Genomic DNA, 21,917 nt, shown 5'->3' with positions numbered 1-21,917 from the left:
ACAAAGTTACTGCAAAGAGGATCTTACGGATGGACTAGGAACTCAAGATTTGGAACACAGGCACTAGAGATGTAATACTACACTTGGGCACAGGAGTGCCAGCTTTACCTCACCCACAGGAAGCGGGTGCATAGGCCTCGAAGTGCGTCGGGTTTCTTCTATCTGTTCCGTGGAGCCTGAAGACAAAGATGCTGCAGGCGGTCGGTCCGGGAGAGATGCGGTGGATCCAAGAGTGGATCGGAGATGTTGAAGACCTGTAAGCAGAGGGGACAGTGTTCACAGTCACTAGCCAGTGACCAGCGTGGCACCAGGTGGGTACCAGGCAATGTCGGGTGCAAACAGGAAGAAAGGTGTAGCTTGTCTCTGCAGCCACGTGGTCCCTGGAGGTCGACGACACCCAGGAGTCGGTTCACGAGCTGTCCCACGCAGGCTCTCGCTGCCGGCGGTGTCGGCGACTTGATCGAAGCAAACAAGCCTTGGCAAAAGCAATTGTTGTAGGAGATGAAATAAGCTGATGGTTCTGACCAGCAAGGTCAGAAGGACTGCTCCTTTGGAGGGGAGCAAGGGCCAGTCTGGAGCAACCAGACCAGCAGTGTATTTTGTGAAGTTCGTCGCCAAGATGGCTACTAGCCAGCGGGCCAGCAACCGGTTAGGCGCGTCGAGTGGCAAAATGCAGAAGGGCCCCACGCAGATCGTGGAGATGCTGGAGGGCTCACCTTTGGTGCAGATGCTGCTCGAGGGTTGGGCTTCTCAGATCCCAAAGCACAACTTGGAGGGAGCCTCGGTTGTTGCACTTGTCAGCTTGTCGTGGTCGTTTCAAGATGGCTGGCTCCACGTGTCTCGGTGCCTCCACGGGTCTCCTCTTTTCAGGGACTGTGGATCGGGCGGTGAGAGGTCTGGAGGTCCAGGTCTTGTCAGTCTCTGGGCTCCGGCGGGAGGCGGCGGCAAAGCAGACGTTGATTCGCTGGATGGTGCTTGCGTTAGCAAGGTGGTCACTCCCTGACCACAGGGGAGATTTCCTTCAGTCTTCTGTGCAGCAGAATGTCGAAGTTCCCGTCTTCTTCTTAGTTTCAAGTTGATTCCAGGATGTCTGAAATCTTAGGACACAGCTCCTACCTTTAAGCGGATTCTAGGGGCCGGACTACCTGCTAGGTCCCTCCCTATGGGTGGGACCAGGAAGGGGGGTGGTTACACCCCCAATCCTTTGTCCAGCTCGCCCCAGGCCCGGGACTGGTGTGCCCCAGGACCGGTTTGAACTGGCATATGCACCGAGGCTCCTTGTGAGCCACAGGCATGTCTGGTTTCTTTCAAGCCCTACCTGACCAATACACAAAATCCTGTCTGGGGTGGTGCATGCACCTCCCCTGGCAGGAAACCCTTTGTCCACACCTCCCAAGCTGGAAGGACTCCCAGCAGCGGATCTCTGACATATTATCGACAGACACATTATCGAACTACACAAATATCGCAACAAATATATCGACATCAAAAATATCGACATTGTATACTTATTTAAAAAACTACACTAATATCGACACTACAATATCGTAATACAATTATATCGATCACACAAATATCGCACACATTAATATCGAAATACTAAATATCGACATAAGTTAATAAATATGACACATGTCACAAATATCGATAACCAAAATATAGACATCAATAATATCGTTTTTTTAAATATATCGACTATTCTAATACTAATAAAACCAATACTTTCAACAACATAAAGACAATATTTTACCAAAACATACATTTTCAAATGAGATTCTACTTAAACATAAACATAACATTTATAGCGATCTCTATATTTAACAACATAATAAAAAAAAACTAAAATAATTATCACATTGGCATTTCGAACACATTTAAATAAAATTAGTACACATTATAAACAATCTTTTTATATATAATAATTTAAAACTCTCCTCCTTTAAAACTAAATATACTCTTACTTAGCATTTTCCATAAAAGGAAACCAATTAACTAAAAAAAATTCAAACCATCCAATAGAAAGGCCACATACAGAAAACAACCAATAACATTCAAGAAACAATTTGAAACCACTATATAAACCAATTAAAACAAGTGTTCCACGGTGCCTTAAACCAAAGCATTGAACGAAGAAGAAGCTCTACTAAACAGAAGAAACCTACATCCTATTACTATTCTAAAAACGTAAGTAAATATTCTTTTCTAACTAAACTGCCAAATTAAACTAAAACACTAATTTATCTTTACTCAAATAAATAACTAACTTATATATTCCATCTCTTTATGTTTCCACTACAGATATTACTCCAAACAGCTAAAGAAAATATTGAAGATTGCCAGAAAAGACTCACTAAAAAGTAAGTATACTATCAAAATACTTTATAAAATATTAATTAAATCCTACTCAAACCCCAAAACATCCTAAACCCCTAAACAAATCCATGTTCTCTTTTTTAAATTGTAAAAAACCTGTATAAATTAACACCTATAGTCTATACCACTGGGCATGAGGGTAGGCTCTGTTTGCTTAGTGAGAGGTTAGGCTACTGCATCTTATTTATTAGGCAGGAGGGGCACATAGTAAGAGGGGTAGGAGACGGGGGTACATTGACATGTGGTGGGGGAGGGGGGGTAGAGAACTGGGTGGAAAGGTTGTTCATTCTCCTGAATAATTGGTCTTGATGATAAATGTGTGGTACTTCCGGGACAGATGAAGGTGGGGGAATGTTTTTTGAATTGTTAATTTGTAAAACAATAAAATAAGTTTCTTCAATAAAAATATAGTCTATACCCAACAGCAATACCACCCCACTTAAAAAACTAAACCAACCACAACAATAAATGTTCTTTAACTTTCAGAGACTAAATCAACTAAACAACATTTTTGCGACAAACAACATCTTCATTCAAATACAACAAAAAAGACTTGGTAAGTATATATAAAAAAAAATGCTTTTTTGCTAATTTCATATAAAGATATAAAGTACTATAGCATATATTTTCATATACATTTTTTCCAGAATTGTAACACATCACGATGACAGAAGAAGCCCAATTTATAACTTCGCAGAAAGGAAAATTCCTATTGTGTTACATGGGTTACACATACACCCAAGAAAAGCAGACGGACCGAAAAGTGAACTGGAAGTGTACTAAATATTATTCTAACAAATGCTACGGCCGAGCAACAACAAGAGAAACAACTGTACTATATACAAGAGAGCATAACCATCCACCCAATCTCTCTGAAATAGAAGTCAGATCAACTCTTGAAAATATCAAAGAATTAAGCACAGGTTCACAAACTGCTACAAGTGTAATCCTAAAAGAACTATTACCTAGAGTGCCCAAAGAAGCAAGAGGCCAATTACCATCAATTGCTTCTATAAAAAGAACTATTGCTAGGACCAAAAAAGCAACCACGACAACTATACCATCCCCTAAAACTTTTCAAGAGATCATCATTCCACCAGAATTAAGTATCACCCACAATAATGAACCTTTTATTTTTTTTGATAACAAAAGCCCAGAAAAAAGAATCATAATGTTTGCTACTGCAAACAATATAACTAAACTGCAACAATGCCAAACATGGATGATGGATGGCACCTTTACAATATGCCCAAAACCATTCTATCAGCTTTACACAATACACGGTCAATACCACAACACTTCCATACCTTTAATTTATGCACTATTACCTAACAAACAAAACACAACATATAGGTGCCGATCACAATCCGGTAAAAACCGGGTACGAACCGTCGGACGGAGCATATTCTCCGTCCGACGCGTACCCGGTCGTCAAAATATACAAACATGGAATTACGATTCGCACGGGTACACCATTACCGTACGAATCGTAAAAAAGACCGACCGAACAAAAAACACCTACCAATGCGATCCGGGAAAGCGCCGACCTGACGTCGGGACGCACGCAGCCAGCCATTCACGACCCAGGAATCACGATTCGCACCGACGTCACCCCGCACGGTGAATATTTTGCGGCACCCAAAAACTGCCGGGAAATCAGGACGACGCGAACAAGGACCACCAGTACGCGACGGACAGACGGCGACGCGAACAAGGAGGACCAGTACGTGACGGACACACAGGACGACGCCACCAAGGAGGACCCGTACGCGACAGGACGCCGCGATCAAGGAGGACCCGTACGCGACAGGACGACGCGAGCAAGGAGTACCAGTACGCGACGGACAGACATGGACCCGAACCTACGAGTCATCCCTGCCCTCATAGCAGTACACCTCCTCTACAGGTTACGACGCAGACGCCGCAGAAGGTCAGAATAACTAAGGGAGGGGGGAAAGTGGGGTGGGGTGGGGGTGGCACTACCAGGGCAGGCCACAAAACAACCACATGAGTGACACACTACACATGGCCTGGACATACCTGACTCCCATGCCCTGGTCACCACGAGGGGGTGGGGGCGTGTCCTGATAATCCAGCGACCGCCACAACGGAAGTCCGTCACCACGCGAACCGGCAACACAACCAGACAGGTACGTCCCGTACCCACGCCTGAAGAGCGTGGGTACGAGTCGGACCACGCCCACACACGTCACCCCAACAATGGCGGGACGGATCGCACCCACGTGGCAAAGGCCTGGGTACGGGCCGCACAAACATCACATAGCGTGGGGACGGATATGTACGGACCCTACCCCCACCCCGTATGCAAGGAGCGTACCCCCCTGCCCAACAGTGTAAGTACGACCCGTACCCCCACCCGCGTATGCATGGAGCGTACCCCCCATGCCAACAGTGTAAGTACGACTCGAACCCCCACCCACGAATGCAAGGAGCGTACCCCCCTGCCCAACAGTGTAAGTACGACCCGTACCCACACCCGCGGACGTACGGAGCGTACCCCCAGCCCAACAGTGTAAGTACGACCCGTACCCCCACCCGCGGACGTACGGAGCGTACCCCCAGCCCAACAGTGTAAGTACGACCCGTACCCCCACCCGCGGACGTACGGAGCGTACCCCCAGCCCAACAGTGTAAGTACGACCCGTACCCCCACCCGCGAATGCAAGGAGCGGACCCCCCTGCCCAACAGTGTAAGTACGACCCGTACCCCCACCCGCGTATGCATGGAGCGTACCCCCCATGCCAACAGTGTAAGTACGACTCGAACCCCCACCCACGAATGCAAGGAGCGTACCCCCCTGCCCAACAGTGTAAGTACGACCCGTACCCACACCCGCGGACGTACGGAGCGTACCCCCAGCCCAACAGTGTAAGTACGACCCGTACCCCCACCCGCGGACGTACGGAGCGTACCCCCAGCCCAACAGTGTAAGTACGACCCGTACCCCCACCCGCGGACGTACGGAGCGTACCCCCAGCCCAACAGTGTAAGTACGACCCGTACCCCCACCCGCGGACGTACGGAGCGTACCCCCAGCCCAACAGTGTAAGTACGACCCGTACCCCCACCCGCGGACGTACGGAGCGTACCCCCAGCCCAACAGTGTAAGTACGACCCGTACCCCCACCCGCGGACGTACGGAGCGTACCCCCAGCCCAACAGTGTAAGTACGACCCGTACCCCCACCCGCGGACGTACGGAGCGTACCCCCAGCCCAACAGTGTAAGTACGACCCGTACCCCCACCCGCGGACGTACGGAGCGTACCCCCAGCCCAACAGTGTAAGTACGACCCGTACCCCCACCCGCGGACGTACGGAGCGTACCCCCAGCCCAACAGTGTAAGTACGACCCGTACCCCCACCCGCGAATGCAAGGAGCGGACCCCCCTGCCCAACAGTGTAAGTACGACCCGTACCCCCACCCGCGAATGCAAGGAGCGTACCCCCCTGCCCAACAGTGTAAGTACGACCCGTACCCCCACCCGCGTATGCATGGAGCGTACCCCCCATGCCAACAGTGTAAGTACGACTCGAACCCCCACCCACGAATGCAAGGAGCGTACCCCCCTGCCCAACAGTGTAAGTACGACCCGTACCCACACCCGCGGACGTACGGAGCGTACCCCCAGCCCAACAGTGTAAGTACGACCCGTACCCCCACCCGCGGACGTACGGAGCGTACCCCCCATGCCAACAGTGTAAGTACGACTCAAACCCCCACCCACGAATGCAAGGAGCGTACCCCCCTGCCCAACAGTGTAAGTACGACCCGTACCCACACCCGCGGACGTACGGAGCGTACCCCCACCACACCAGTGTCAGTAGACACGTACCCTCACCTCTAATGCAGTGTGCGTAACCCCACCGTGTATGTGCCAAGCGCACATATCCAGAAATCGGAGGTGTGTGTGCAGAGTCCACCCAGCAGTGCCCTGAGACAGGAGGGGTGGGTGCAGAGTCCTCCCAGCAGTGTCCAGACCCAGGAGGGGTGGGTGGTGAGTCCTCCCAGCAGTGCCCAGAGACAGGAGGGGTGGGTGCAGAGACCTCCCAGCAGTGCCCTGAGACAGGAGGGGTGTGTGCAGAGTCCTCCCAGCAGTGTCCAGACCCAGGAGGGGTGGGTGGTGAGTCCTCCCAGCAGTGCCCAGAGACAGGAGGGGTGGGTGCAGAGTCCTCCCAGCAGTGTCCAGACCCAGGAGGGGTGGGTGCAGACACCTCCCAGCAGTGCCCAGAGACAGGAGGGGTGTGTGCAGAGTCCTCCCAGCAGTGTCCAGACCCAGGAGGGGTGGGTGCAGAGTCCTCCCAGCAGTGTCCACACCCAGGAGGGGTGTAACACATGTGTGTGATGCCACAATTACCCACATCCATACTGCCTACAAGGGAACATGTCCCCATGAACTCATGTCAACTGACTCCACACACAAGTACAGTGATCACCAAGGATGCCACGATTGTTGCAGGTGGAGACATGGCCATGCATGCATGGCCAAAGTAGAAGGGCTCCGTCACACACACAGCTCATGTAGACACAGCTCTGCGCTAAACATTGGGATCACCCTGCAGGGAAGAAAGCTGGGTACACAGAGGAAGGAATACACCCTGGGACAAGTGCACCATGCAGTAACTGCTTACATGAACAAAGAAAGTTAGCCAACACCTTGTGATGGCACACAGATCCTAGGGTGGCCCCAAAGAGCAGAACACTACTACAAATCCCACACACCCAAAGCCTTAAACACCACCCAAAACAATGTAGCAGCCCCACCAACACCAATACCACCATAGCAGGAGTGTGATAATGAAAAAAAAAATAAGCTTTAATCAGCATGAGCACAATGTCCGTGGATCAACGGCAGTTCAAAGTCAACAAAGGCCATAGGGCAGTCAATTATTCCCAGCTGCATGGGGGACACAGTGGGATGTGTGTCCCCTACCTTGCCTGCACAGTCAAATGCCATCGTCTTCCATACTGGTGAGGGCATCAGGGGGGGGGGAAGCAACAGGCACCGCAGGGACATCAGGGCAAAGGGGCGGCGTTGTGGGTGCAGGGATGGAGGACTCAACCACAGGGGGTGTGTCATGGCCAAAGGCGGAGGCCAGGATGGCACTACACACCTTAGCAAGGTCCTCCAGGGAGTCCCCTGCACCCGAAGTGACCTCAGGCCCCAAGGAGGGGGGGGGTTCAGAGGGATGGGTTGCAGCGCCACCGGGGGAGGGTGGAGACAGGGGGGGAGACTCAACCACCCTGACCGAGGACTTCCTTGACCGCTTGCGTGGTGGCGTCACTGTGGGGCTCAGGGACAGAGCGGCCATGAAGGAGTCCTTGGGGGAGATGTGGCCAGGAGAGCTGAGGGGAGGGGATTTGGAGGGAGTGGATTGTGTGGAATGCGGACTCCCACTCTGGCTGCGTGTCACACGTTTGCCCCCCGACCCAGTGGGTGTGCCTATCTCACCCTGTGTGTGCGTGTCAGGAGGAGTGCGGTGGACCTTCCCTGCTGGTGTGGTGCCTGTGTCTGTTGTGGTGGGTGCATGCCGACGTCTGGGTGTACGTGGGACAGGCATGGAAGTGGGAAGTGTGGATGGGGCAGGGGTAGGTGGGGGGAGGTCGCGCTGCAGGAGACCCACTGCTGCAGTCAGTGTGGAGTCTAGGGACCTCAGCAAGTTGCGTTGGTCAGCCTGCAAAGAATGAATGCCCTCCAAGAATGCCTCGATGTTGGTGAGGGTTTTCCCGTGGGAATGGAGGACATTCAGGATCGCAGCCTGACCAACCTGCATTTGCCGCTGGATGTCCATAGACTCAGCATTGGCGGCAGCAGTGGAGACAGGGGCAGGGGGTGCGGTGCCTGGCAGGAAGGAGACATGCGGTGACCGGGCACGCTGGGAAGGGACACGAGCAAGTGGGAGGCGGTTGGTGGGAACTGAGGGGGCGGTGGCAGGTGTTGTTCCACTGTCAGCTGCTGGTGCAGCCTCCGCCAACCCTGAGACATCCTCCTCGGACCTGTCAGCTTCGTAGTCTGATGTGCCAGTCGACAGGTCCTCGGCCACACTATCCTCCGCCTCTGTCCCACTCGATGTGCCAGCCCCGATGTCACGGCTGCCACTGGTGCTCGGTCCCTCCGCCTGGTCCGTGTCCATGTCTCCCTCTGTGTCCCCCGACGATGCTGTGGGCAGGGTGGAGAGACAGAAATTAATCAGACACCTGTACACATCTGTCACATGAGTCCAATCTACATAGTCAACATTGCATAGCCTGAAGAGGCAGATCCCTAACATCTGCAAAACAAGGTACCGATGTAGGGCATGAAACACAGTTGGTTGAGCCACCATGCCACTGAAATACCATGGAGAGCATGAGACAATAGCTGATGACAGGAAACGGAGTCTGACATAGCACCCAGGCCCTGGGGACAATCCTGCACTGCCTCTGCACCACACAGCGTTTGTGAAAATACCTATGACCAGGGACAATATCCATGAACTTGAGACACATGCTGCATAGGTAATGCTGCAAACATGCCCAACATAACTCGGTCACTGCACCTTGCGTGTGTGTCCAGTAACATCACACACTGTCCAGACCCAGCAATTAGGAATCAGGATTTGACACATAGGCATTGCCCGCCCCAAGCAACCCCCACACGATGCTAATTGCTGAGACACAGGTGGCACCAACATCTCATAGTCTGGGTGATAAACACAGTGGCAGGCAAAAGGCTAGATTGGACGCAAAACAGCAAAGGTGCGCCTGTACAAATAATGAGGTACCAGTGCCCATCCTCAGATGAGTATAACAAGACACACAGGCACTGGCAACTGTGAGTATGAAGAGGGACAATCAGGTCAGGCTGCACAGTGGACACCTGTACATAATAGCACGTCTATATACATGGTGACAGGGGACAATGGCACAGAGCACAACCTACGCTGTAGACAGTGAGAGTGTCCACGTTGATGATGACACAAACAACACTGAGGATAAGGTGCCCCAGGGGACAGTATTGGGCACGCAACTACATGCTACTGAATGGCTGAATGGGAATGACTGCTACACACGTCACCATCCCTGCACTATGCGTAGCGCACACTCATGCACATCATGTCACAGGCCACTACATAGGACATGCGCGCTGTAAGGCATGACACATGAGAGACCAACTCCCATGTCTGGAGCCAGCATCAGTGCCAACTGACATGGAACCCACATGCAGTGAACTTGACAGTTCACAGGCAAGGTCCCACAACCTGTTACCCACCACCACCACCCATGATGCTACAGTCATTGTTCTCGTGGACAAAGCGCCAGCCTACATTACCTTGTGAAGGAGTGACTACACACAGACCAGGGAACACATTGCAAGGAGGGGAAGGGTGGCAGGGGCGCAGCGCTACACTTGGGCAAACTGGATGGGCACAGCACCTTTAAACCCTGCCAGTGAATTAATGCCACTGTGCCCTTACAAATGCCGGTGACACACAACAAACGCACATGTACCTACCCCCTTCCGCCTGCTGCATCGCCTGTAAGCGCCTCTCCAGGTCTGGAAAGACCACCGGCAGCACACGCCTGTGGAGGTGGGTCAGACGGCGGCGGCCGCGGTTCTTGTGGCTCTCAGGTGAGTCCCCCAGCAGGAGCCGTGCAATCCTCCGCGTCCAGCACCGGATATCCTGCCAGCGTTTCCTCACCTGGGACAGGCTCCGCCTCCGACCATCCACACGCCTCACGGCACTGACGGCGGTCAGCCAGATCTGCTCCTTGGCAGAGGCGCCTACCTGTGAGGAAGTACAAGTGACACCACATCAATACACCAGCCACATGTCACAGAGAGACATATGTGAACATAATAGCTGGTTACTACATGGCATGTAATGCAGACAACGCATTGCACCTCTGTCATAGGGACATCATCCTCTGGTGAGGGAAAAGGCAGTACGTGCCATAGTGGGTACTCAGGTGGAATGATGGCAATGTCACAATCAATGATCAAGGCTCACACTGTGCATCACACCCACCCCTCCTGTCTCAGGGCACTGCTGGGAGGACTCCACACCCACCCCTCCTGTCTCAGGGCACTGCTGTTAGTGATAGGTCCCCACCCCTCCTGTCTCAGGGCACTGCTGGGAGGACTCCACACCCACCCCTCCTGTCTCAGGGCACTGCTGTTAGTGATAGGTCCCCACCCCTCCTGTCTCAGGGCACTGCTGGGAGGACTCCACACCCACCCCTCCTGTCTCAGGGCACTGCTGTTAGTGATAGGTCCCCACCCCTCCTGTCTCAGGGCACTGCTGGGAGGACTCCACACCCACCCCTCCTGTCTCAGGGCACTGCTGGGAGGACTCCACACCCACCCCTCCTGTCTCAGGGCACTGCTGTTAGTGATAGGTCCCCACCCCTCCTGTCTCAGGGCACTGCTGGGAGGACTCTGCACACACCCCTCCTGTCTCAGGGCACTGCTGGGAGACATCAGGCACCCCCCCCCTGGTACCCCCCCGACAGTACATGGCATGTGTGTCACACCGGGTCACAATGCCTGAAGACACAGTCACAACATAGGGACAGTCTGTGGCAGTGGCCTATGCACTCACCTGATACCCTGGTCGCCCATACAGCATGGGGTACTGTGGGAGGATCACATCCAGCAGAGCCATGTTCTCCTCCAGGGTGAATGGCTGTGTCCTCTCCACAGCCCTTGACATGGTTCCAGGGAATCAGTAGCAGCAGCTTGGTCGACAAATGCAAAGATGTGCAGGCAAGTAATCCCTCATGGGACCTGGCTGCCTTATATGTGGCCTTCTGCCCAGTCTCATGCACAGGAGTACAGAGTGATTGGTCACTCACATTTGCATCCTATGTTTCCACCAATCCCTTCAAACCTAGCAGTCTGTGGGTTCTCTATCGGTTTCATTCTCCTGCATGATGTCAGCCCCACAAACACATTGCAACAAAGTAGAAGAATTCCAACTGACTTCTGCTGTGCACCTTCCAGAACAAAATCGAAATTTGAACCTGGTCGCCATGACAACCAGCATGCATGTAGGCCTTAATACTTGTCCCCTATGTAATTAGGAGAATCACACACAGGTACGGTGCGTTTCCGGGCCCTAGGGCACCCCAAATGCATGGCAACGGCCCGTACATGCATGCCGACGTTCAAAATCACTATGGGTCTGCACGCGTATGCGTACACGTAGTGGTACGGACCGTACACACGCATGTACGCTCACTATCACTATGGGTCTGCACGCGTATGCGTACACGTAGTGGTACGGACCGTACAAATGCCTGTACGCTCACTATCACTATGGTTCTGCACGCGTATGCGTACTCGTCGTGGTACGGACCGTACAAATGCCTGTACGCTCACTATCACTATGGGTCTGTGTACCCGTAGTGATAGTGAGCGTACATGCGAGTGTACGGTCCGTACCACAACGAGTACGCATACGCGTGCAGACCCATAGTGATAGTGAGCGCACAGGCATTTGTACGGTCCGTACCACTACGTGTACGCATACGCGTGCAGACCCATAGTGATAGTGAGCGTAGATGCGAGTGTACGGTCCGTACCACAACGAGTACGCATACGCGTGCAGAACCATAGTGATAGTGAGCGTAGATGCGAGTGTACGGTCCGTACCACTACGTGTACGCATACGCGTGCAGAACCATAGTGATAGTGAGCGTACAGGCATTTGTACGGTCCGTACCACTACGTGTACGCATACGCGTGCAGACCCATAGTGATAGTGAGCGTAGATGCGAGTGTACGGTCCGTACCACAACGAGTACGCATACGCGTGCAGAACCATAGTGATAGTGAGCGTACAGGCATTTGTACGGTCCGTACCACAACGAGTACGCATACGCGTGCAGACCCATAGTGAGAGGGCCGTACACTCGCATGTACGCTCACTATCACTATGGGTCTGCACGCGTATGCGTACTCGTTGTGGTACGGACCGTACACTCGCATCTACGCTCACTATCACTATGGGTCTGCACGCGTATGCGTACACGTAGTGGTACGGACCGTACAAATGCCTGTACGCTCACTATCACTATGGGTCTGCACGCGTATGCGTACACGTAGTGGTACGGACCGTACAAATGCCTGTACGCTCACTATCACTATGGGTCTGCACGCGTATGCGTACTCGTTGTGGTACGGACCGTACAAATGCCTGTACGCTCGCCATCACGATGGGTACACATACGGCAGCACTCCCACAGTGATTGGGGAACATACACAGGCCCTCTTAGCAGCAGTACGCCGGTTTGTACACATCACTGTGGTGATAGTCGACACACAGGTAGGAATAGGGCGGACATACTTGTCCATGGATGGACATACTTGTCCAGGAATGGACATCAAGGCATCGTCTGTGCATTACTACATGTGTGGGGCACAGGTGTGACAGGCTGTGATGTGGAACATGCCTCCTGAGTGGAGGAGGCACCAGATGTATGATGAGATGTGTACAGGTGTACTGTGTGAGGGTGCAATGTGTGCCAGGCATGCCCTTGACTCCTTTGACATGTGTGCATGTCGTACTGCGCACTTGGGGTGAGCGTCACTGGCATGGCACGGACACCAACACACGGAAGTGTCCCATGATGCCCGGTACAGGGGTCATGACACCTGACTTGTCACTACCCACAGTGCACAATGTGACTATGTCATTTATGTGTCCGGGATTTACATCAGGTTGATGTTGTAGCACCCTCAAAAGCTGCAGCCGTTGCAGCAACCAACATGTGTCTGTGTGTAGATTGTCATTGCACACTGTTCCGCACACCATGCCACATGTGGTATCTGATGTGAGCTGCACATGTATGCATGGGACACGGAGTAGCGTGACAAGGCCATGTCAGCATCCTCACAAGGAATGTGTGGTGAGTCATGACATGTGCACCTTCATGGCAAGGTGTGTGGGCAGGCCTAGTGTAATGTCATGTGACCTGTGGCTCCGGTGTTCCGCTACCAGTCTCTACAATCGGCATCCTACTTCTGCTGATGTGTGTGTGTATGTCACTTCTGTCTTGCGTCGGGCTGTTCACTTGCACTGGGACACAGCTATTCCCATGGCGTGGCATGGGGAGGTTCTCAATCACCGTGTGTAGCTGGGTCTTGGAAGGAGTGTCACCTTGCATCCATACGTGTCCTGGGCATGTAGCACATGCCTGACTCCCTATGTGGCATGTGTGTATTGGCAGATTTACATGTGCTCAGTAGACATGAGTTGTTCTCGTAGTGCACTCACTCTTCCTTGTCACTTCCAAATTACTGCAGAGCGCCTCCTGTTGCCCGAAGAATTCCAGACTTGGCCACCATGCAGGAGAATGACAGGATCCGGCTCTACCGCTTCACCCAACCGTTGATTCTGGAGCTGACGGCGAGACTGGCACCACACCTGCAACCGCAGCACAGGTATCCTACGGCACTGACACCCCAGCTGAAGGTAATGGCTGCCCTACATTTCCTTGCCACGGGTACCTTCCAATATACCATAGCCCATGTTGGTGGCATGTCCCAGAGCATGTTCAGCGGTGTGCTGCATGATTTCTTGGAGGCCATGTTGATTCACCTGGATGACTTCATCAAGTTCCCAACCCCTGAACAGATGACTGAGGTCAAACGTGGTTTCTATGCCCTGGGAGGGATGCCCCATGTCATTGGGTCCATAGATGGGACACATGTAGGTTTGGTACCACCACACGCACGGGAGGTGGCGTACCGCAATCGGAAGCACTACCACTCCATCAATGCCCTTGTGGTGTGTCTGTCCAACATGGTGATTTCACATGTCTGTGCTCGTTTTCCAGGATCAGCACACGATGCCTACATCATGAGGCGTAGCGGGATGCCTGATATGATGATGCAGCTGCGCAACGAACGTGCATGTGTTGTTGGTGGGTACAGTCTGTCTGTCCTGTATTCTGTTTGGCCGAGCAGCACTACCGCTTCGCCAGTTCTAACGATATCCATGTGCTTTCCATTTAGGGGACGCTGGCTATCCCAACATGCCTTGGCTGCTGACACCTCTCCGCAACCCCATCACGCCGGCCCAGCTCCGCTACAACACCGCCCATGGCCGGACAAGGCGAGTGATAGAGAGGACGTTTGGCATGCTGAAGAGCCGATTCCGGTGCCTCCACAAGACCGGCGGCGCACTCCCATATGCCCCGGCGAAGGTCTGCAAGATCTTCATGGTCTGCTGCATGCTGCACAACATGGCAGTTGAAAGAGCTGTGCCCCTCATCCTGGATCAAGATGACGAGGACCATCCACCCGTGGAGGACGAAGGGCTTGGCAATGGGGCTAGTGATGTGGAGGATGTGGAGCCTCAAGAGGACATCCGGACTCGGCTCATACGCGACTTCTTTGCTTAGTGGTGAGTACCAGGGTCTGAGTGTGCACGCATTGGTCCACGTGTGGCATGCGTTGTGATGTGTGTCTCCACCTGCATGTATGGCACGTGGGTCAGAGGTGTGTGTGGGTGTGTCACTGGAGTGATGGTGGCAGTGATGGTAGTATTTCCCCAGACATAATTGTGACCTAGCATGTTGTCATACATACATGTGTCGAGTACATGCACATGCAAGTGGCTGTGCTTCTTGTGGCTGACTTCTTGTGTGTCTCTCTTCCCCAGGTACCTGCGCATGCCGTTTGCTGGTTGCATTGTTGTGGCACTGCTATTCCTCATGGACATGGCATCGTGGGCTGACTCAGCGTTACAGGCACGGACACGTTTGGAAGTCTCCATGGGGTAAGGGATGCATCTGGGGTGTATTGGGTGTGGCAGTTGTTCACGATGTGTGCACACTGCCCCGGTCGGGGTTTGGGTCCTCTGCAGACATGTGGCATCCCCATGGGACACGACATGCAGCTGGGTACACCTGAATAGATGGGCTGCCTGGTTGTCAGTCATCAGTGATGGGATGGTGGATTGTGATGAAGGCATCAATGTGTGTGACACTGCCCTCGGACACATACGGTTAACATTGTCTTGACATGGCGTGGGACTTCCACATCAGCGGATGTATGGTGTATGGCAGGCTCTCCGTGAGCAGCTGTGGGTATTTAGCTATTATCCGACACTTGTGTGCCAGTTCCATGGCTATCACGCATTTGTGCTGCAGAGTGGGGTGCCAGTGTTGGAGCCACATGTTACTCCACATGATGTGTTCATGTGTACTTCAAGTTGCCTCTGCAATCCCAAACACATGACTATTAAAGATGTCCCTATGCCTCCAAGGTGCCTCTTCTCAGTCAATGCTGGTGTGTTGGCACGGTGCATCCTGCATGTCTGGCATGGTATTCCCTGATTGTGGCTATGTGTCAATGTGTCGAGTGGCAAGATGCAAGCTGTGTGTGTGTGCTGAGACTGTGTAATGGGCATGATGTCCATGACTGTGTGGGTATTGTGACATGTGCCATCCCCATGCATCCAACGTTGTCCATGACCCCATTCTCTGCATCCACCGGACTCAAGCTTGCAGGACATGGTTCTGCCACCTGTCTACACGTACCTGGGTGCCCCCCAGGACACGGGCCAGGATCCCTGACCTCTGCGCATGACTGTTGCTGTACTCAATGTGTCTGTCAGCACGGTTGTTCGGCCACCCCCTCAGTTGGTTCTGACCATCACGGGTGTGTATGGTGCTCCATGTCTGTCTTGCCTAGAAAACTGTGACCCATGTGTCCTGTGCCAGACTCAGGCCCCAGGGTGTGGATGGTTGAAGTGAACAGATGACTCAGGCATGTTTAGACTGTACAAGACACATGTTAGGTAATAATGCTACCAGCAGGCATCAACTCATAATAGTGTGATTTATTATTGGGGGGGGGGCCAAGTGAGGGCCTTTCCGGGATTAGGGAATCCAAAGTTCAGTAGGGGAGTTGGTGTCCTTGCCATTGGAAATCCTCAGAGTCCATGCCACAGTCTTTGTCAACATTGGTCAGCCAGTGACCAGCAGGGCCATGTGGCAGAGAATGTCTCTTGATGCTGTGATGCTGTTGCTCCAGTGGGCCAGGTGCCAGGCCAGGTGTCCTGGGAGATGGTGATGTAGCAGCCACCCTCACGGTCCTTTCCGTGGACGACCCGGCTTCCTGCGGGGAACCTCAGCAGCAGGCCGTGACGACGTCTGGGATGCTCCGTCGGATGTTTCCTCCTCCTCCTCATGATCCCTCCCTGTGGGTGGTGATGTTCTCCGCCTTCTGGCACAGGGAGGGTCGGCCATGGTGTCGGCCATCCGACGGAGTTCAGCGTGAATCCCCTGGGACGCCGTCACTTGCTCAGCCTGTCTGTCCTCCATCCTCCGTTGGTGTAGCTGTAGACAGGCTATTAGCTCCGCATGTTGCTGGGCCTGCTGGACCTTGATCCCCTCGAGGACGGACACAACCTGGGCCATGCCCGTGGTGTCCTGCCGGTATGAGTCCAGGATGTTACGGACATGTGAAAATACCGGATCCCCAGCCAACTGGTCAGGCTCGCGCCTCCGCCGCTCTCCACTCCCACCACCCCTGCCCACTTGCGTCTGGCCTGCACTTGTGGGCACATGGGGTCTCCGGGACCCCTGAGGGGTGGCATTGGCGTTGTCGCCTGCCTCCTCCTGGGTGCCCGGGACACCGTGTCCCTCCTGGCGAGCCTGGCTGCATTGTGGTGTTGGGGCAGGGATCCTGGGTGTCTCCTGGGATGTGGCAGGAGTGGGGGTGGTGGTTGGCACGGTTGTACCTGACGCAGGTGCTGCAGGTGGTTGGACACCAGAGGGGCCAGGTCGGTCGGGGTCGTCCGCAGAGTGGTGAGAGTGGTCGCTGCCGGTGGGATCGGTCTCCTGCAGATCCGGGTCCTGTGAGTGTTCCCCCCCAGTGTTGGGGGGTGCAGCACGACGTTGACCTGTGTGTGAGAGAGACAATGTTACTTTGGATCCATGCAACATCCATGTTGCATCCGTTACAAAGTTGGCACATTTCCTCTTGGAATTAGGATCTGTCTTGCATTCCACTCACAGTGCACTTGTGCATGTGTGTGTCCCTTGGGCACCAATTTGGCCCCTTTAACTATGTGTGGCACAGTCTTACTTGCTGCGTCAAGTGTGACTGCAGTCAGCAGTGGAGTGTGCATGTGTGCCGAGCTATGCGTTTGCGCCTTCCTTGTAGCACTGTACATGTGCACATGGAGTGGATCCACACACTCATATGATGCAGGTGGCTGTCCTTGTGCTCGTGTACAGGTTGTGACATGGCCCTGCGTTTTGCCATGATGAAGAGGGGGGGTTCTGGCACTGGGCACCCTTGTCTACATGCACGCAGTCCACCTGCTGACGAGCAGACATTCCCACACACCAAAGGACTGATTTGCTCTCCCTGTGTCTCCCTCCTTCTCTGTCCCCCTCTCCCTCCCTCTCTGTCCCCCTCTCCCTCCCTCTGTGTCCCCCTCTCCCTCCCTCTGTGTCCCCCTCTCCCTCCCTCTCTGTCCCCCTCTCCCTCCCTCTGTGTGTCAGCCTCCTCCCTCTGTCCATCTTCCTGTGTCTCCCTCCCTCTCTGTCCCCCTCTCCCTCCCTCTGTGTCCCCCTCTCCCTCCCTCCGTGTGTCACCCTCTGTCACCTTGGCCCAGCTTCCTGGGCACACACTGTTAGCAGATCTTTGAGTGGCCCTTGGCCTGTTGATGTGAGTTTGTTTCTGATCTCCAGGCACCCATTTTGTCTGCTGTGTGTCTGTGCGCTGCTGCTGTGGTGGTGTGTGCTGCCACTCTTTCACACTGTTGGCTGTTCATTAGCTGCTGGCATGTGCAAAACAGTGCCTTCACCCCCATGTGTTGATGCAAGGCATCCGCCATTTGCTGGCAAGTCATTCCTGTGTTGGGACACAGTGTTTGTCTGGCTGTGACCTAGGCCATATGGGCAGAGGGCATTGTTGTCTGCTTTGGAGTCGCACTATGTGATTCTTGGTGCCCAGCCTCCCGCCATCCGGGTTACCGTGTCATGTGTTGTTGTCTTCTGTGGCCTGTGACTTGACATTGTCCAGCTGGGTGCATGGGGCATGGTGGCAGCAGTGGCATGTGCCTGCTCATGGAGTGTGGTTGAGTAATGCGATGGCTTGTGGTGTTTGCGTGCCTGTTATTAATTTTGGTTGTGGTTGCAGTTCCCCCCATGTGAGGTGCGTTGTTTGTGTACTCACCCGGGTCTCGGAGTCCTTCTACTCCTTCAACTGCCTCCACCGGCAGTATGGCCATCACCCTCTCCTCCCAGGGATGGTACTGTACGGGTCTGCGGGAGGGCCCTCCTCCGGTGGCGTTGGCCTGGTCGTGTTCCTCCGGTCTCTTGGCTCTGACCCTCCTCCGCAGATCGTACCACCTGTTCTGGCAATCCTGCTTGGTCCTCCTGGTGTCCGCAACAGCATTCACAGCATCGACGATGGTCTGCCACATGGCTGTTTTGGCTGCCTGGCTGGTGCTTCTGACCAATGTTCCAAAGATCTGTGGCTCGACTCTGAGGATTTGATCAACAAGGACCTCCAACTCTCGGTGACTGAACTTTGGATTCTTGGTAGTGGGCATGGTGAGGGGTGTGGGTGGGGATGGTGTGGGTGTGGGGGGTGTGTGGATGTTGGGGGGGGGGTGTGGATGGTTGTGTGTGTGTGTGAATGTGATGAGAGGGTGTTTGTGAGGGTGGTCGTGTGAAGGTGTGCAAGTGTAAGATGTGGTGTCGCTTGTAGTCTGGTTCTGTGGTGTCTGGCAGCAGTGGGTCTGTTGCAAAGGCTCATGGTTTGTGTGTGTGGGCCCTTTTTATTGGTCCATGGGTGGGTGTGGCAGTGTTTGAATTTTGGGTGGGTGTGTTATAAGGAGTGGTGGTGTATTGGGCCTCTGTTTGTTTTTGACAGTTGCAGGTCAGTGATTGTGTTATTTTAGTGGTTGTTGGCCATGTTTAGTGGCTGTGTGCCTTGCGAATGGTGTATTGTTGAGTTGTTTTGTTTTGTCCTTGTTGTGTACGTGCGTTTTGAGCGTGTGTACGGTGTGTACATGGGCCATTTGGTTGTACGATTTGGTCCTTGTGTGTGGCTTTGTACGACTCGTACATGCGGTTGTGATGTTGGGGCATGGGGTGCGCTCCGTACTTAGAAGGTTGTGTTGGGGGTGCGCCAGGAACGGACTGGGGTGGGGGTACGACTGGAACGTACTGGGGTGTACATGGGCGGTGGTACGACACGTACAGGGGTGGGGGGGTGTACATAGACGGTGGTACGACACGTACAGGGGTGGGGGGTGTACATTGATGGTGGTACGACACGTACTGGGGTGGGGGTACGACTGGAACGTACTGGGGTGTTCATAGACGGTGGTACGACACGTACAGGGGTGGGGGGGTGTACATAGACGGTGGTACGACACGTACAGGGGTGGGGGGGTGTACATAGACGGTGGTACGACACGTACAGGGGTGGGGGGGTGTACATAGACGGTGGTACGACACGTACTGGGGTGGGGGTACGACTGGAACGTACTGGGGTGTACATGGGCGGTGGTACGACACGTACAGGGGTGGGGGGGTGTACATGGGCGGTGGTACGACACGTACAGGGGTGGGGGGGTGTACATAGACGGTGGTACGACACGTACAGGGGTGGGGGGTGTACATTGACGGTGGTACGACACGTACTGGGGTGGGGGTACGACTGGAACGTACTGGGGTGTTCATAGACGGTGGTACGACACGTACAGGGGTGGGGGGTGTACATAGACGGTGGTACGACACGTACAGGGGTGGGGGGTGTACATAGACGGTGGTACGACGCGTACTGGGGTGGGGGTACGACTGGAACGTACTGGGGTGTACATGGGCGGTGGTTCGACACGTACAGGGGTGGGGGGGTGTACATAGACGGTGGTACGACACGTACTGGGGTGGGGGTACGACTGGAACGTACTGGGGTGTACATGGGCGGTGGTACGACACGTACAGGGGTGGGGGGGTGTACATAGACGGTGGTACGACACGTACAGGGGTGGGGGGTGTACATAGACGGTGGTACGACACGTACTGGGGTGGGGGTACGACTGGAACGTACTGGGGTGTACATGGGCGGTGGTTCGACACGTACAGGGGTGGGGGGGTGTACATAGACGGTGGTACGACACGTACAGGGGTGGGGGGTGTACATTGACGGTGGTACGACACGTACTGGGGTGGGGGTACGACTGGAACGTACTGGGGTGTACATGGGCGGTGGTACGACACGTACAGGGGTGGGGGGGTGTACATAGACGGTGGTACGACACGTACAGGGGTGGGGGGTGTACATTGACGGTGGTACGACACGTACTGGGGTGGGGGTACGACTGGAACGTACTGGGGTGTTCATAGACGGTGGTACGACACGTACAGGGGTGGGGGGGTGTACATAGACGGTGGTACGACACGTACAGGGGTGGGGGGGTGTACATAGACGGTGGTACGACACGTACTGGGGTGGGGGTACGACTGGAACGTACTGGGGTGTACATGGACGGGTGGGGGTATACATATACGGGGGGTACGTGTCGGACGTACGGGGGCTGGGGGGAGTGTTGGGCGCGTATGCGGGCACATGTCTCCATGGTTGCTATTGGTGTTCGGTGCGGACGGTGTTTTTTCCATACGGTTGTAGGCTCGGACGCACGGGATGGATCGTGATTCCTCGGTCGGACTTGGATTTTTACGTTTGTAAGGTAAATCGTCCGAGGACGTGTCGGACACATTTTCCGTCCCGAGGACGTGTGGGGATTGATTCCCGGTGCGGGTCGTATGGACTTTTTACCATGCGAATCGTGATTGCCAGTTCGTACGGCACTTGGACGATTCGTACGGTAAAAAGACCCGATACGAGTCGCACGGGGGAATTTTTTACCGGATCGTGATCGGCACCATAATGAAATGCTAGGAAAAGTAAAACAAGAATCTAATGATTTTTACCCTCAAACAATTATCATAGACTTTGAGCAAGCCATGATAAATTCCATTCTAAAACTGTACCCCCATACAGCTATCCAAGGATGTTACTTCCATCTTAACCAATGTATATGGAGACATTTACAAAAATCTTCACTAAGTGTAGAATACGCCACTAACATAAGTTTTGCACATCAAATAAAACTTCTAACAGCCCTAGCTTATGTACCAACCACAGATGTTGCAGAACATTACAATCTTTTATTAGAAAGTCCATTCTACAAACAAAATGAAGTAAAGTTATCTCCCCTGTGAGATTATTTTGAGGATACCTGGGTGGGGAGACTGCACAGATCAGGCCATAGACGTCAGCCCAAGTTCCAAATACCTTGGTGGAATGTATATGTAAGTACACTCAACCAACAAGCCAAAACTAACAACGCCGTCGAGGGCTGGCATAATGCATTCCTAACTTCTACTGGGAGAACAACTCCAACACTACAAAAACTACTAATTGCCATACAAAAGGAACAAAGTTTCCAAGAATTAAGAATGCAACAATCTGTCCTACAATTAAAACCAAAACAGTCTAGACAAAC

General features: G+C 53.5%; 1 long non-coding RNA gene across 1 annotated transcript; it reads left to right on the top strand.

The window, feature by feature from the left end:
* Nucleotides 1–2,296: 2,296 nt before the first annotated feature.
* LOC146870483 (uncharacterized) lies at nt 2,297–3,436 on the top strand. The gene is made up of 3 exons (XR_014959401.1): nt 2,297–2,357; nt 2,860–2,929; nt 3,021–3,436. It is a non-coding gene; the product is annotated as an uncharacterized LOC146870483 (long non-coding RNA).
* Nucleotides 3,437–21,917: the final 18,481 nt, after the last annotated feature.

The sequence above is a fragment of the Triturus cristatus genome, chromosome 1_1 (genome assembly GCF_964204655.1).
Source record: "Triturus cristatus chromosome 1_1, aTriCri1.1, whole genome shotgun sequence".
In the NCBI taxonomy this organism is placed as follows: Eukaryota; Metazoa; Chordata; class Amphibia; order Caudata; family Salamandridae; genus Triturus; species Triturus cristatus.
This window is presented reverse-complemented; position numbering and strand designations above follow the sequence as displayed.